This window comes from Acinonyx jubatus, chromosome A1 (assembly GCF_027475565.1).
Source record: "Acinonyx jubatus isolate Ajub_Pintada_27869175 chromosome A1, VMU_Ajub_asm_v1.0, whole genome shotgun sequence".
Classification (NCBI taxonomy): domain Eukaryota; kingdom Metazoa; phylum Chordata; class Mammalia; order Carnivora; family Felidae; genus Acinonyx; species Acinonyx jubatus.
Window position 1 is genome coordinate 32,211,663 of NC_069380.1, and position 17,888 is coordinate 32,229,550.

At 34.1% G+C, this 17,888-nt stretch overlaps 1 pseudogene; it reads left to right on the forward strand.

Moving 5' to 3' along the window:
• The window catches only part of LOC106985941 (NEDD8 ultimate buster 1-like), an 80,134-nt pseudogene extending 63,625 nt beyond the window's left edge, over positions 1 to 16,509 (forward strand).
• Positions 16,510 to 17,888: the final 1,379 nt, after the last annotated feature.

The following is a 17,888-nucleotide window of genomic DNA, read 5'->3' on the forward strand; positions in this document are numbered from 1 at the left end:
CAACAGAGATAGGAAACAGTAAGACACTGAGTCACTGATGATAGAAAGAATGTAAAGTCCAATGCCTTTTAGCTTGATGTTACCTTAGAGGTAACACAAATAATGAGAAAAAAGAAGTGTGTATTCCGGCAATGACTGGAAGTTCTCTAAAATCTAAGGCACTGTAATTTTACCAAATAAGGCCCATGAACCTCAAACAGAATAAATTAAAAGAAAATCAAACCTGGACATACATAATAGTGAAACTTCAGAGAAACAAAGATAGATAAAGGGAACCAGAAAGAAAAGACTGATCACTTAGAAGAAGGGCAGACCCATGGGTAACTTCTCAGACATCAACAACAGCAGTTAAAAGTTAGTGGAATAACATTGTCAGTGTCCTCAGAGAAAACAACTGCAAAATAACCATACTCTGTTTATTTTTTTTATTTTATTTTGATATTTAGAAATTACAGTTGGATTTTGCTAACCTCCATGGATAGGATCATAATGTTTAATTTCTTTGATTGGTGTATGCTTTGAATCATATTGACGAATTTGTAAGGTTTTTCTCTTTTTGCTACATTGTAATAATCAATTTTCTAAAATTTAATTAGGACTTTTCCATAAGTCAGGTAGTATATAGTTTCCTTCTCATTAATTTCTTGTATTCATTCTTTATCAAGTTTTAGAATTAAAGTAAATCCAATGTGTTTTTTAAATGTATTGAGCTTTTCTTTTTTGTTCCATGGGGTAAAGTAATATCTATGCTTGCTTCAATAAGCGATGGTTTTTCCAATACTTAGCCAGTTACAGTGAAGTAATTGTTCTTCAAATATATTTTCTTGCCCTCCTTTGTACCTACCCTATATGCATCCTATACTCCAAACGTCCAAATTTATTTTAACGTAAGTTCATGACTAGACTGTGTGGGATGTCTTTCTTTAGTGTTAATGTCTTTATTTTGAAGAATCATTCCAAAGGCCATCTCCTTAATTGTAACTTCCCTAAACACCACATTCAGATGCATGTATACTGTCTCCATCGCAACTCACATATCCCATTAGAGTACCCCAGTGGAGTTATTTGTTCAAACGTCTGCCCAGTCCTCTGAACAATTAGTTACACTATTGGATCCTCTGAGTTTTTGACTGAGAAAAACAGTCGGTAAATAGACAATCACTTTAGACACCACAAAGTCTAATGTATTTTTTCAGTACTGTGCTTCTCAGGTTTTGAAAACAAGAGATACAGAGAACTGAGAAGCATCCTTTTGATTAACAGAAGCTGACTACTTTTACAGAATTAACTTTTTTAAAAAAGTGTTTTTTTTTAACATATATTTATTTTGAGAGACAGAGCATGAGCAGGGGAGGGGCAGAGAGAGGGAGACACAGAATCAGAAGCAGGCTCTAGGCTCTGAGCTGTCAACACAGAGCCCGACGCAGGGCTTGACCTCATGGGCAGCGAAATCATGACCTGTGCCAAAGTCGGGTGCTCACCCGACTGAGCCACCCAGGTGCCCCTACAGAATTAACCTTTTTAAAAATTTCCCCATGTCAAGAAACACAACAATTACTGATGCCACGTGTCATTTGTCTATTGCCAAAACTAAATATAGAGTTTGTACATAGTAAGCAAAAAAAAAGAAAAAAATGGTGTTTGTGCCTGATGCATGTCTAGTCAGTAAGCACAAGTAGCACGGCAGAAAACTTTGAGGAAAAATAAGCACTATTAGAAATCAAAATGAGAAAATATTAGCCTCACAATCTTTCAAGGTGATCCTTCTTACATGTATATGAAGATGGATTTTTTTGCAAGATGAATTTAGAACTACTTTGCACATTTAAATTTGATTTTCCTAAAAGAGAGAAATTGCATTAGTGTGTTTTGTGTGTCTGTGTGTGTTGTGTATAAGAGAGGTTAGAGTTTTAGCATCATTGTATCATTGAAGATACTTTCGAACAAAAAGCAATGACAGTGAGTGAAGACTATGTTAATGTTGTACTTTACCACAAGAAGTGAGCTTTTATCTTTGTGCATTGCTAGACCCAACAATCTTCTTAAAATTATTTGGGTTGTAAACCCGGGATTCTACTTTTGAAATCAATCCTCCAATCCTTGGAGCACATTGTAATTTACTTTTTTATACACATCTAGTTAAGTAGTGACTTAAATTTATAATAATAAAATTATAAGTCAAGGTGAAAGTATTCTGAAAGTGACTTTCTATCATTTTCTACTGTGCCTCATTTTTGATCTTGAACACTATCAGGATAGCGCCAAAGCTTTAATTTAAAAGTTTGAGAAGCAGTTGGCAAAAAGCATTTTGAGCCTGAAGCCGTCATCGACACCTCAGGAAAATTTTGAACATCTCTGAAGTGTTTCTAAGGTATGATGTAGGGACTCATATTATTTTCTCTTTTTTTAAAATTTTTTAATGTTTATTTATTTTTGAGAGACAGAGAGAGACAGCATGAGTTGGGGCGGGGCAGAGAAAGAGGGAGACATAGAACATGAAGCAGGCTCCAGGCTCTGAGCTGTCAACACAGAGCCAACGCAGGGCTCCAACTCACAAGCTGTGAGATCATGACCTGGGCCGAAGTCAGCTGCTTAACCAACTGAGCCACCCAGGAGCCCAAGAACTCATATTATTTTCATTCAAATTCAGAGGGATGAATAAATTTCATGAAGGGCCCACAAAATGTACTTTGGATATCCCAATAATACATCAGGCTCACTGGTTTAATAAGAGTTCTCAAAATTTGATCTTTGATCTCATAATTGTATTTCTGATTGTGACATATTTGTATCACACAAATGAGTCAGCAGTTTTATTTTTTAATTTAATTTATTTATTTAAGTTTATTTATTTATTTTGAGAGAAAGAGAGAGTGAGTACGGTGGAAAAAAGGCAGAGAGAAAGAGGGAGAGAGAGAATCCCAAGCACGCTCCCCGCTGTCAGTGCAGAGCCCCTATGCAGGGCTAGATATCAAGGACCACAGGATCATGACCTGAGTCGAAATCAAGAGTCGGATGCTTGGGTCTCCTGGGTGGCTCAGTCACTTAAGCATCTGACTCTTGATTTTGGCTCAGGTCATGATCCAACAGTCTTGAGATCAAGCCCCATGTTAGGCTCCAAGCTCAGCAAGGAGCCTGCTTGGTATTGTCTCTTCCTCTGCCCCTTCTCCCTCCCCCAAAATAAATACTCTTTAAAAAATTTAGATGCTTAACCAACTGAACCACCCAGGCACCCCAAGTCAGCAGTTTTATAGTGATCTTGAAAGAGTACACTCTCTCAAATGTCTAAATATAAAGACTTCTCATTTGAAAATATAAGTGGAAAAGAGTTGAATAAGTACATAATTATTTTGTATACTAGCTTTTGAGTTTTCTTGAAGCTGGTAGTATATTTCTTATCAAAAGCACATTATAACATCTAATCTTTATCTATCTACATATTAATTAGGAAACCAAAGTGTATACTAAGATGTTATGATGAGCAGTGGGTATTATATGTGAGTGATGAATCACTAAATTCTATTCCGGAAACCTATATTACACTATAGATAACTTAAATATAATTTAAATAAAAATTTGAAAAACAAGCATATAGTAAGAAAGGAATCTGTTTTTTAAAGGCTGAAATCAAATCAATGTTTTCTTGCTTCACTTGCTTAAAGAAGCAAAATCATTCTAGGCATAATATTTTTAGGCAACCACTCCTTTTATTTTAAGAATTAATGCATATTTTGTATTAAGTTGCAGCTCAAAGTACTTATTTTTCTGTTATTCTACACTAAATATGCCAGGATGGCATCAATAATTCTATAATACGTTGTAGGAAAAGCACCAACTCTGAATTCAAACATGTTGGTTTGAACTCAAGTTTTGCTGTTTACCTTTAGGATGATCAAGGAAAAATTACTTACTTTATTGGAATCTAATTTCTTTATTTTTAAATTGTAAATACTAATAGTAACAAGGGATCACAAAAGACCGCAGGGGAACTAAGTATTGACCAGATTATGGTGCAACCCATCATCTAACTATAAGTTAAAACGGATGGATACTAACCAGAGATCTTTTGGTATCAGATCAGGAACACACAAAAAGCTCATATACTCTTCATTCAAATTTCTTATATTCATTTTGGAGAATCAGAGCCATTTAAGAATATTTCATCAGGTTTATTTTTTATTTTAAACTTAATCTTAACTCTTAGGTAGGTAAACCTAGCTTTTTTACTTGATTTTCTTAAAAGGTCAGTATTCTTGAGGTTTTTAAGTAATGAATACTCAAAACAATTACAGGTATGATTTATATGTTTTTATTTTAGTGTAAGGTAAACTTTGAGAAGGTTGATGTATTTAAGTGTCAAATGTTAATGTTTTAATTTCTTAAAATATGCAGAAGCAACCATTTTTACAGAGCATCTGAGGTTATAAATCAGCCCTGTACTATAAATGACAACTCTGTCTCCATTATCCACACAAGTATTACTTGTAAACTCCTAATTCCTTTTTTGTATTTGATGAACAAATATTTTAATATAGTAAGAATTTCTTATGCAAAATGTCCTTGGAAAACCAAATATGTTTTTGGTGGGCTTTTAATATTCTCAGAATATGTATTTAGGCTTTTTAAATGCTACAGTCATTCATGATTTTAATAATGTTTCTATGGTTTCCTTAACATACACCAGGTAAAGCACTATTCTCTGTACTTTGTAGCTTTTACAATAAACCTGAAGTTTGGTACTCTTACCCCTCCTCAACCATATTTACTTATTAAGAAATTGACTTTCAAGCAGATGAAAAGCCAATTCTTTGGTGCATTTCATGAGTTTTAATGGAAAAACAATGTAAGCTTAAAAAATAATCACTTTATGCAAAAAAAAAAAAAAGAAAAAACCCACAAACAAACAAACAAAAGTAGGCAAGGAGGATATTCGCCTTTAAAGATGAGAACTTAACATCTTACTTTATAGTTTCTAGAATTTAATTAATTTGAGAAGTTGCTAATAAATGCTATCCATGGTAACAGTCACATAACCAAAGTATGAGATAGAAGCAAGAAAATAAAAGAATTCATATTATGAGCAGTTATTATGTTACAAACAATTGACATTTAATCCTCACAGCAGATATATTTGGTAGATACTATCATTCCCACTTTAGGGATGATCTTTAGATTTAAGGATGTTAGAGATTTTCATGGCATATAACAACCCCCTCTCAGAGTACGACAAAGCTCACATCTAATATCTTTGCATTGTAAAGAAAGAAAAATCCAGATTAGTTAAATTCATAATCAGAATCACATTTTAAAAAAATTACCATCTTGTTCAAAGTAGGTAGGAAAGGTAGGCCCATGTAAACATTATGGGTGGAGCTGTGGAGAGACTAGAAAACCCCTGAGTATTTATGGATGTGAATATTTCAGAGAATTTAAGTCATTGCACATATATTTTTTTTCACTGAAACTTTGATGTTTTACTATGAATCTTGAGCCCAGGACCAATTCAGATATTGACAGAAGGGGTTTGAGCGAATCTAGCTCACTCTTACCAATAAATAATACTTATTTTTACTTTGATTTATATTTGAGTTTGAAATTATGTTCACTTCATGCCACAGTTGTCAAAACTGGATTCTATAAAATCTCTATCTGAGAGAGTATTTTGGTGGTGCTGTCTGCACAAGTAGGGCCTGCCTGATCATGTCATACTCACCATATAATGCATTAGGCCCTGTTAACAGGCTGACGTCAAATGCTTTCAAATTCTTCATTTCCATTTTCTTTCAGTGTGAGGCCAATCTAACCCTGTAAAAAAGAAAGAGCAATAGAGAGAGAGAGAAAGAGAGAGAGAGAGAGAAAGAAAGAAAGAAAGAAAGAAAGAAAGAAAGAAAGAAAGAAAGAAAGAAAGAAAGAAAGAAGAAAGAAATTTTATTTTCTTGAAGTTCTGGAGGCTAGAAGTCTGAGATTGAGATGTCAGTGGAGTTGGTTTCTTCTGAGGCCCCTCTCCTTGGCTTGTGGATGGCCGCCTTCTACCCCTGTCCTTACATGGTCTTTGTCTCTGTGTCCTAATATCCTCTTTTAAAAATTAAAAAAAAATAATTGAAACATAGCTGACATATATCATTTCCAGGTATAGCATAGTGATTCAACAGTTATATATGTTAAGAAATATTCACCAAGACAAGTGTATTACACAATTATTGACTATATTCCCTATGCTGTACTTTTCATGCCCACAAATCTCTTTAAATATGTATTTTATCTCACTCTTCAGACTTGTTGGAATATTATGTATTTTCTTTTGATATTTGATATGTATAGCATATTTTTTTAACGTTTACTTATTTTTGAGAGTTGGGGGAGGGGCAGAGAGAGAGGGAGACACATCATCTGAAGCAGGCTGCAGGCTCTGAGCTGTCAGGACAGAGCCCGACGGGGGGCTGAAACCCTTGAACCATGAGATCATGACCTGAGCTGAAGTTGGAGGCTTAACCGATTGAGCCACCCAGGTGCCCCTGTATAGTGTACGTTTTTAACAGTCATATCACCACACTGATGGATTTCATCACTTGGGAGTTGTGGACACCTTTTGTTAAAACTGGATAGGACAGGCATCAAGGAAAGTAAATGTGGAGTTTTTCTGATACTGCCAGGTAATGGTATTGACAAAGATTGTCTAATTCAATAAGAATCACATGTCCAGAAGTAAAGTAAAAAAAAAAAAGCGATAGGTGAAATGAACATAGTAATGGTAATATAGGAGAGTAAACATCCTATAAGAGGAAGTGAACACCAGGGAGTTCTAGCAGAATACCTGGATTGTAGAGTTCTGTTGTTGTCATTTGTTTGTTTTGATAGTCAGTGCCTAGTTACATACATGTATTATCTTAAATTTCTGAGTCATTTCTTTAGAAGGTATAGTGTTTTGACTTTATTTACTTCATATACATCTACATTTCTAGATTTGAAAGATGACCCCTCAAAAGTAATATCTGAAAATAAAGACAGCAGACTCTTGATAAATTAAAGCAGTACTAGATTGATTTGATGATAAAAATTACTTTAATTCTAAGCAATGTAGTTTACACTTTAGTAACTTTGAGGTGGTGGTGGGATATGGATGTAATGATTTTGAGGAAAAAATGTAATTATTCCAGAGAAGAGTAATCAGTTAATTCTGGATAGATGAATTGTTTGACAAGAAAACAATTTGAGATAAGTCTAGTATGACTACAAGACACTGAGGGCCTGGACCACATCTGGAAAAAAGGAATAGATGCAAGATATATTACAAAGTTAGCATTTCATGCCAGAAAAGATACGAGTAAATAATTTATGAACAAGCTGTGCATGTACTAAAATTGATAGAAGGCAGGTAATAAGTATAGTCACATCATTGTTTTACAGCTACACCTTGTATTTTCAAAGTCCATTTCTCATTCTCCTGTGTCCTTTCACTTGAATTATCTGACTTCTTTGCTAAGATGAAGTTTCATTTTTGATTCTAATATTTGTTGAAAGAAAATGCTTACCTATATTATATTTAAATTTTTATAGTACCATTCATTAGTTGTGTGTTTCAGTATTTTAGCAATAATTGATCTTTTCAAATGAGAGATATAGATAATGATGGTAGGTAGGTAGGTAGAAACAGAAATACCCAGTTACAGAGGAGAAGAGAGAAAAAAACCCTATTAAAAAGACTTGGCATTCAAATCTTAGTAGCAATTACTTGAAGGCGTTCATAGAATGGGTTTTAATAAATATTTTCAATTTATTTAAAATATCAGAATGGGAGACATGTTAACAGTCTCAATGTTTAGACATGTGCTAATTATTTAACTAATCATCATTTCCTCTTCGTGAAGTTGAGTTAATTTAAAATAATTAGATCACCATGTCCATTTCACATTTTGAGCCTTCCTAGAATAAGCAATGAAATGGCAAATGAAATTGAAAAATGATGGCGCCTCAGCTCTTTTTGAAAAATAAATATACAACCAGAGCGTGTAAAGCCACTGTCACTTCATATAGTAGCAATCTAGGCTAAAATGAAGATGAAACAGCTTTCCTGGCTGAAATGAAGATATCAACTGCATTAAATTAGATTTTTTTGGTACTTAAGTGAAAGACAGTTTTTCCAGTATCTGAATTACCTGCCTTAAATCACTTCATAAATTGGACTAAACAGTATTGAGTTTGAGGGTGGTTTTTCTATTCCCTTCTGTTGACACAAAGTTCAGTGCTCCATTTCTTCTTTAACTATGAGAGAAGCTGTAATAACAGAGACTATAGAAGTAATGTAGAAATGAAATGTTTCAAATTGCATTTGTGTCCCCAATGTCTACTTTAGACTTGTCCCAAGAAAAGCACACATTTTGAAGTAGTTTTAGAGGGCCCTTCTTTTGAATGGAAAATAATTTATTTCAGGAGGTACACGTTTTCTCTTTTGAAAACAAGAGGAAAATAATTTCCTCTTTGTTCACTTTTCAGTGTAATTGTGTAGAGAATATTGGTACTTATACTGATGACCTCAATTTCCACAATGTTAGAATAGATAGTTTAATTGCAAATACTTACATATATACTCTTACTGTTAATCTTCTTAATATTACCATGGTGATGGTCCTCTGAATCCAAGTTTATTGATCTGTACATAAATAGGGAGGTGAAAAGAAATTTCTACCCCAACTCCTCCCATTATGCTATCATTACATAGACATGGGAAAACTGTTGTAAATACGCTCATGATACAAAGATAAATAGATTTATGAAAATGAGAACATGGCAGGCAGTAGTAGTGGGGGAATAATTTAATATTCATGTTATCCTCTAAATAATATTGGAAAATCAAAAAAGAAATTCTTAATAAGTGTATTCTGAATAAAACAGGAACCTCAAATTTCTATTATTTATGTATTATTAAATCAGTTGTAAACTTTTAATAAAAATTATTTCAAGGGGGATTGAGTGAGATATTACTTTAATTTAGTCTTATGTCATAAGATCTAAAATACTGTTTCGTTAACCTCAACACTGTACTTTCAGAACCTACTAAACTACTGAAAACATATAAGTAGAAGTTTCTCAATGAATGCCTATTGAATTGAGTTTATGGTAAAAAGGTTGTTAGTGAAATTGAAGAGTGATTACCAAACTCTTTTTACCAAACATTAGTCGTTTACCGAACCTTTTTTTAATTTTGGCTCTGCATACTGATACCAACTTTACAACCCCATAACTTATATACCTGATTATTTAAAAAACAAATATTTTTATTCAATTTAAAATTAACTCTAGGTTTTAAAAGATTTAACAGTTTGGTCTTAAGCCAGATATATATTTTCCCTTACATTAGAATTTTCCAAAGTAAAACCAAGATACCTGAACATCCAACTGTATCTTTATTGGATTTAAGTAGTACTTAAATCGATAACATTCTAGTTTAAAAGAGGCTACTTGACTTTCAAGGCATTTAATTAAAGCTACATCCCATTAGTTAGAATAATCTAAACTTGACTTCATCTACTAAGTCATTTGGATCATTTTATCAGATCCTTCCCTTCTGAAGATTGTTGATTTACTTCTTCCTTATAGATCACACTTTACTCACAGAATATCCAACCCTTAGTCATTATATGTTTAATTATAAAATACATAAGACAATGAAAAATTTTCTTAGTCTCATTAATGGGTATATGTAAATTCTCACACATGTAATTTTTGTCTGAGATTGTAAACATTCTTATTCCCCAAATCTCATCTTTAGTCCTGTGTTGTCTCATAGCACACACTGTCCCGTGATCATTTTTCCAATAACAACAATGGCAGTAATGGCAGTTACTATTTATAAAACAATGGCTATGTGTAAGGCACTGCTTAGGACTCAACATTATTATGTTTAAATTGATTGTCATTAGGTATTATGGACCGTTAGTTGTTTTAAGATAAAATTACATATTTATTTTTGTAGTTTTAAGATAAAACTACATATACATATTTATGAAATCATATTTAGGATGAACAGATTAGCATTACAAACAAATAAAATAAAATGCGACCATCTGGAAACAGCCATGGTAGAGCTGTGTTTTGCTTTGTGTTTTTTTGTTTTATTTTTAATTTTATTTGAGCATGTAGTGTATGTAGTGGCCTTCTTTTTACCACTTGGGCCAGTACTTTTTCTCCAGGCTCTGTCTATTCTTAGGTATCATTACTTTTCCTATTTTTACAATCAAAGGGAGAAAATAGAAACTTATTAGCTTATTCTTTTGAATGTTTTGAAGCAAAATCTTTTACATATGTAGATTACTGGCCATTTGTATTATTTTCCCCTAATTTTCTATTTCTTTCTCCTGTTAGATATGTTGCCATTGTCATGGCTACATATGTTTGGGTTTTCCAATGATATATTGAAAAAAAAAACATTGTCTTAGTGTCCCAAAAACATTAACATAAATAGGTATTTATTGAATAGTATTCATGTGTCTGACACTGTTCAAGAGATAAGGGATAAAACAGCCTGCATAATACATATGGCCCCTCCAAATATGGGACTCATAGGCTAAGGGGAAGTGACATTATATATTTATAAATGGCATTACTACTCTGAAACAGTAGCCTCGAAACCAGAAACCAAAGCAATTCTAGGAGGATATAGTTCCAAAGTATTTGACAATTTTCTTTGTTCAGTCTTAGAAAGGTCTTTTCAGCAAATTTTCCAGAGCTTATTTATAATTGCTGATATAGTTTATTTTCCTAAATTTGGCCTCCCTAGTGAGGAAACATTATGTTGATATTTTAATGAAAGAACAAATTACACACCTGCTCCCCCCTTCCTCATCCTCCTACCCAAGTGTATATTTGAAAAGAAGACAAAAGCATATGTATGCATCCCTGTTATAGCTATTTGGAGAACTCGGCATAGGACTACATCAATTTCCCAATATTTCACTCCAGGATTAGTTTCATAAGGTTTCCATAACAAATTACCACAAGCTGGTTAAAACAGCAGAAATCTCTTCTTGTAGAGTACTAGTTGCTAGTAATCTGAAATCAAGATGTCTGCAGGACCATTCCTCTGTGAAGGCTGTAGGGAAGAATTCTTTCTTGCCTCTTCCTAGTGAATGGTGATGGCCAGCAATCCTTGGTGTTCCTCAACTATAGCCGCATCACTCCAATTGTTGTCTTCATCTTCACATAATCCTCTTACTTCCATATCTCTGTGTCTCTCCAAATCTCCGTCTCCCTATGAGGACACAGTCATTGGATTTAGAGCCCATCTGAATGTAGTATGACTTCATTTAGCTTGCTTACATCTGCTCAGATCACATTTACAAATAACGTCACATTCACAGGTTCTGGTGGACATGAATTTTGGAGGGCACACTATTCAGCTCAGTAATGAAACCACTCAGTCACAAGCAGAACTAGATAACTGTGACTTCTAGTTGGATAAGGACGTAAGAACCCCATAAAACCAAGAGAAAGCTGCTAAATTCTGCATAATTTCCTCTCAGTAACTTCATTTAGAATAAATATTTCTTGTCTTTGGTAAGGAGTGAAAAAGGGAGAAATACAATAAACTTTTGGGAAAAAAAAGAATCCATTCAGAGAAATTGATAATACAGTCAATTAAAGAAAAATCTAGCATCTTTGAAAATAATTTTAAGGTGGTATAAGGCCCACAGAATCAAATCTTTCTGGTTGTGTTAACAGATAAATTGTAGCTGAATCCAGTGTCCATGCTCAAAACCAAATTAAGAACTTCTGTAAAGGGGCATATAAGTGGCTCAGGCAGACTTTGGCTCTGGCTGTGATCTCACAATTCATGAGTTGGAGCCCAGAGTCGGGCTCTGTGCTGACAGTTCAGAGCCTGGGGCCTGCTTCAGATTCTGTGTGTCCCCCCTCCTCTTCCTCTCCCTGCTCCCTGGCTCGTGCTCTGTCTCTCTCAAAAAACAAATAAACATTAATTTTTTTTTAAGAGCTTCTGTAAAAATTAAGGGACTTTTCTTGATGGGGGGAGAAAGGAATTCTCTAACTCTATCCCACCATTCTATAGGTAATGGAGTTTCAAAGAAATTTCCGCACTTCTCAAACTAACCCCTGAGTCCCCAATTTACCACCTATTGGCACAGTGGCTTTGGGCAAGTTGTTTTATCCATGACTGTGCTTTCTATTGTGAGTCTCCATGCATCCCAGCCTTCATTAAAGCATACTCCGTAGTTCGATATCTGATCGTTTCTGAAGGCCATTAGCCATAAAACTCTTGTCACCTGAACAACAGTAACTGAATGCCCCAGCAGCACTTTAAATTTAATACCATCTATTCCGTAAATTTCATCTTTTTAGCCTGAATCCACATCCTCTCATGTCTCCTAAGGTAATGGCATGCTTTCCTTTAAAGCTTAAAGACATCAGGTCCAATGAACCCATCCCATCAATTTCTTGACGATATCTTTTGATTATATTATTAACAGTTTTGATATTGAAGTATCTAGCATTTAATGAACACTTTCTACATGTCAATAGCTATTTTAAGCAATATTACATATATATGTGTATGTGTATATTTGTACTATGTATGTGTTATATATGAGAATTATTTAACTCTCAAAAAAACCTTATGAAATAGAAGCTATTAGTCAACATATTCTAATGACTATTTCATATTCTAGATGAAATATATTCTAGGTGAAACATGTTCTGCTGAAACATATTCTAGATGAAAAAAATAATACGTACAAAGTCTAGTTTATCTACTCAAGATATACATCTAGTTAGTGAAAAAAAAAAGATTCAAATTCAGGCAGGACCTATTTAGAGCTGGAAAACCAAGTAAATACTCCTCATATGATTTATTACAATTTATTGCCCTTCATTCATTTTTACTTATTCTGAAATTTTATCAAATGAATCACCTATCAGTTTCTGCATTAAACATACATTTTCTTTTGTGATTTTATTCATGTTTCTTTCATTTTCATGAGATTGTCCTCCACTGCATTGACATAAATGTTTCCTTTATCCATAAATTTTAATTAACTCAATCCTTTCCCCTTTTAACTCAATCCTGTCCCCTTTCCCTGGAAGTTATAACTTTTATTGTGAACTCATAACATCTGTTATAGTGTATTATATTAATTTGTATTATAATAACTAAACTGTTGAAGTTACTAAGTAGTATATGTTCCAAGCACAATGCTTAGCCTTCTACATATATGTCAAACTGTATATTATTTAATTTTCAAACTGTATACCAGGTACTATAATTATTTCTACTTTATAGACAATAAAACTAAAGTTAAAGTTAAAATAATTTGCCCAACCTCACATTAGGAGTAGAGTCAGGATTTTAGGAGAGAGTTCAGTGCGATCAACTATAACATATTGTGTTTACATGGGAAATGCATGGCCATTGTCCAGAAATTTGAATTCTTTTATGGGAGATATGACAGACAAAGTCTTATAAGTAAAATAAACATGAGTAAAATAAAGTTTCAATAAAGTCCAAATTAATTTATCATTCAAACTGAGACACTTTGGAAAACAAAGTTATGCCATTGATAATTATGTCAAGTCAACATGTTTATATCCAGATTTGGATTCAGAGTCACCCTGAATAAATGGAATTATAAAGTAGTTCATTGTCAATACATGAAAGTTAGATTTCCTGCATGCAAATCATTCTTGCACCAGTTTCTGAACCTGTACAGAAAGGAGCAGAATATGTTTCCAAATGTCTCAGATTGCCCAGACCTCCATCCAACAGGGATATTTTGGCCTATTCAGAGTTTCTAAGCTTCTATACCTTGGAGACACCTTAGTTAATGTGACTCATTTTTTAGTGAATCTAGAGAAAAACCTTTTATTCACTGTTATTACAAATTTACATTTTACCTTATCAATCTGTCTTATCCACATTTTGGCACAGAGTTTCTAGGATTAAACGCGTGCTTTGTCCTTATTCCTTGCCAAGTTCCTGTTATTACCCCTTATATTTGGAGACCTAACCTGAAACTTTTACCAGTATGATAAGCATACTGTCTCTCTTTCATTGACCAGAGCTTGTTCTCATATTTAGGCTCCTAGATTGGATCTTGTTGATATTGACAAGTCAATTATCAATCCATCTTATTGAGTGTTCACTCATTTGAGAAATAACATTTAGTGCTCAGCTTAACACTCAGAGATCTGCTGATACAATAGCAAACAAGATGGAACCCCTACTAACAAGGAGCTATTACAATCAAGTGGTAAAGACAATAGATACTAAAGTTAACAGCTTCCTCTACCAAACCTCACCTACAAGGCTCTACTTTGAGAGAAAACATTTGCAGTTGGGTCACTGTACTTTGTACCCATATTTCCCTGCTGGACATATTTCATATTGTTCATATATCCTTGCTCCCTGCTACCATGGTAATTTAATTATGCCCCACTACTTTGAGAGAAGCTTAACAGATAGGACAGTATACTTAGTAAGGAATGGTTGAATCCCAAGTACATAGAAGTTAAAGGACAACTTTTGTTTTTCTTTCTGCTGGTTTTGTATTGCCCATATAAAAGCAAACATATGTCCTCAAATATGAAAAATCACCACAATGTAAACATAGTCAAGAATCTTATTGGTGGAAATTAGAAAATCGTATGTGAACATCTTTAATCCTGGATTTACAGCTTTCACAGTTAACTTCCTAACTTTCAGAAATCTCATTCTCCAAATAGGTAAAATCACTGTATTTTATTTTTTTAAGGTAATGAGACACAAAAGCAAAAGTGAATGGAACATCTGTTATAGGCACTGGCATATAATCAAAGTACATTGAACACGGGGGTCCTCATGTGTAATGAAAACAAACCACGGCTGCCTCTGCATCCAGGTACTTGGTGGGTTGCTGCAGAAGCCCTGATGGTGCAGGGTGGCACGGAATTCAAGCAAACCTGACCTAGTTTTTAAGGGAAGACAGAGTGCAACTTTGGGGATCTTTGTATACAGTTGAAAATGAAGAAGTTGGTTTGGCATTGAAGGACCTTGCTAAGGACTCTGACAAGCTAGTAGGTTGCCAAAATAAAGCAGGAAAGATAATAGAAGAAGTATGTTAAAAAGCAATTGAGCATGAAACAGGAAATGAAAATTATAAGACAATAGGAATTGCCACAGTTGAGTATTTTCACCTCCAAGACTAAGAAAAGGTAAAAAAACAAAACAAAAAAAAAACCACTTGTTGGAGGACTGGTTGTATATTAAAAGCAGAGAACTGAAGTCTAACAGAGCTGAAACCTTTGGCTTTCAATAAAACTATATCAAAATTGTCATAAATGAGAAAGAACTTCAATTAGGAGAAACACTTAAAGAACGAGTAGTAACACAATGTAAAAACTATAGTGATCTAACTAAAGCAGTCTGAAGAGGATGTGAGATAAACTTCAGTTTGGAGAAGAAGAGGAAAATAAAGCCAAAATAAAAGAATAAGAAGAATTTGGAGGATTTATAGACTATGAAGATTATCAGAGAGGGTTGAATAGGTGGTAAATCCAGAAACAACATGCAACTAACCAGACAGGCAGAGCAAGCAGAATTCCTCCATCAGAAAGAAAAGCCCTTATTTTACCTATGGGATATCATCAGTAGGGCAGAGCTTTCCTGAAAAGAAAATAATATGGAGTAGTCTTGCTGTGTCTGTTGGACACTGACACATTTTCTGAGTGTTGCAGAGAACTGAATAACTATGCAGTGCTCCAGCTGGATACAGCATGGAGCTACTTCTACTTGGAACAACTGGGATGCTTTGAAATTGCAGGAAAAAAAAATAAAGTTATCCTAGAACTCCTTTAAAATTGCTGTGATGAAAAACTATCAGAGACTGAACCACATAAAGGAAATTGTGGGAAAGAGAAGGTACTGTTTTTAAGACTTACTTGCTTCTGGGTGTCTGAAATTATCATGATGGAAATGGTGAAGAACATTGTGAGTATCTCAATAGGGCACATCAACACTTTAAACAGTCCTGTATTGATCTGTCACAAGTTCACAATTTGTTGCAGTTGGAATTTACTGCTTAGGAAGCCTGGCTTGGACTAGGCATGTGACAAGCACATGGATCGGGTAGCCACCCACACTAGCAACCAAAGAGAGGACTTGGCCCAAATAAGAAAAGAGGACAAAGAAGAAAAGACGTTAACTGGAGAAAATACTCTTTGAAAGGAATGGGCTACTCTACTACTGTAGCCAAGCATGGCTCTCTATCAGGCCCTGAGGATTGCTCTCAGCAATCACCAGGTGTGTTGGTTAAATGATTCAGATCCTGATACCAACAACTGTCAAGAAAGCCCTCTGTAAGTGGTGCCTGGGTGGCTCAGTCGGTTGAGCGTCCAACTTTGGCTCAGATCATGATCTCATGGTCTGCGAGTTTGAGCCCCGCATCAGGCTCTGTCAGAGCCTGGAGCCCGTTTCAGATTCTGTGTCTCCCTCTCTCTCTGCCCCTCCCCTGCTCATCCTCTGTCTCTCTCTCTCTCTGTCAAAAATAGATAAACATTAAAAAAAATTTTAAGAAGCCTTCTGTAAAATATTAGCCAGTTGGTTCATATGGGCCTTGACATGGTAGCATCATTCTGAATTTCTAATTTTGACAGTTATATCTTCAAGTCCAAAAATCTTCACAAAGAATTTTCCTTATTTCGGGTTCCATTTAAGAAATATTAGTGTTTGTCTAGACACTTCATAATAGTCCCTCTTAATATATTTAACTTTGTCATGTTAAAAAATGGTAAAATAATCAAAGCAGATTCTCTCTCTTTCAAATCTATGACTTAAATTATATTATGTATGGCAAAACTTTATAGTATATCTAGCCAAAAGATGGTTTTAAAAATATGAATATTTTGTGAGAAATAAAAATGCAAATAATATTTGAATCAAATTATGATTACTTCAAATGAATAAAATTATTTAAATGTAAACAGTTGCTCATCTAGTTTCTATGTTGGCACTAAAAATGCATAATTTTATTTGCCTCTGAATTTCAATGTTTAGTTACTATAATAAATTACTATTACATAATTTTTCCATTTCCAATTTGTGGCGGCAAATAAAACATTAAATATAATCCATGTATTCTTTTTGGTTTACTTATCTATGTATATATTTTGATTCAAATTCATAATATTTTTAAATCATCTAAAAAATTAAATAATAGAACTATTTCTTTTATTTCTTCTACAGAACTTGATGGCTATGGATTTTGTGCACTTAGCCTGTTATGCAAGATGGGATTTTTAGAAATTATGATTTTAATATATGCAGACCATCCTCAATTGAGAATAGGTGGGGTTCTAAAAAAATTGAATTGTGTGAAAGTTTCAACAATGCATGGAACACATGATCTCAAATTAGCAATGTTATATACGAGGCTGACATTTTTATTATTTTGCCTACCAAAGTTATTATTTCACCTCAGTAATAAACTGGAGCCATAGTAATGTGTTGTATACCTTCAAACGTAAGCAACCAGAATGAATTTATTTCTATGATAAAATATATTCTTAAATTTAGCAAGAATAGTCACTCTGTAGCTCATTAATCACTAATCCCCAACAGGTCTCTCCCTGATAAACCCTCAAGCTCCTTTTGCTGACCCCTGCCATCCTGGCTACATGTTGACTAGCAAGGGCAGGCACAGAGGTTATAGAGGAAATTGAATCATAGGCACCAGGATTTTGAATATAGGAGTAGACTGATATCCGGGAAGATAGAGAAAGGAAAAATGGGTCAATATTGAGAATAGATCTCTTTCACCTTTCTCAGAATATCTCTTCACTTGCCTCTTCACTTTCTCAGAATATCTCTTCACTTGCCTTCCTTTTCCTTTCCACTCACACTCCCAAAG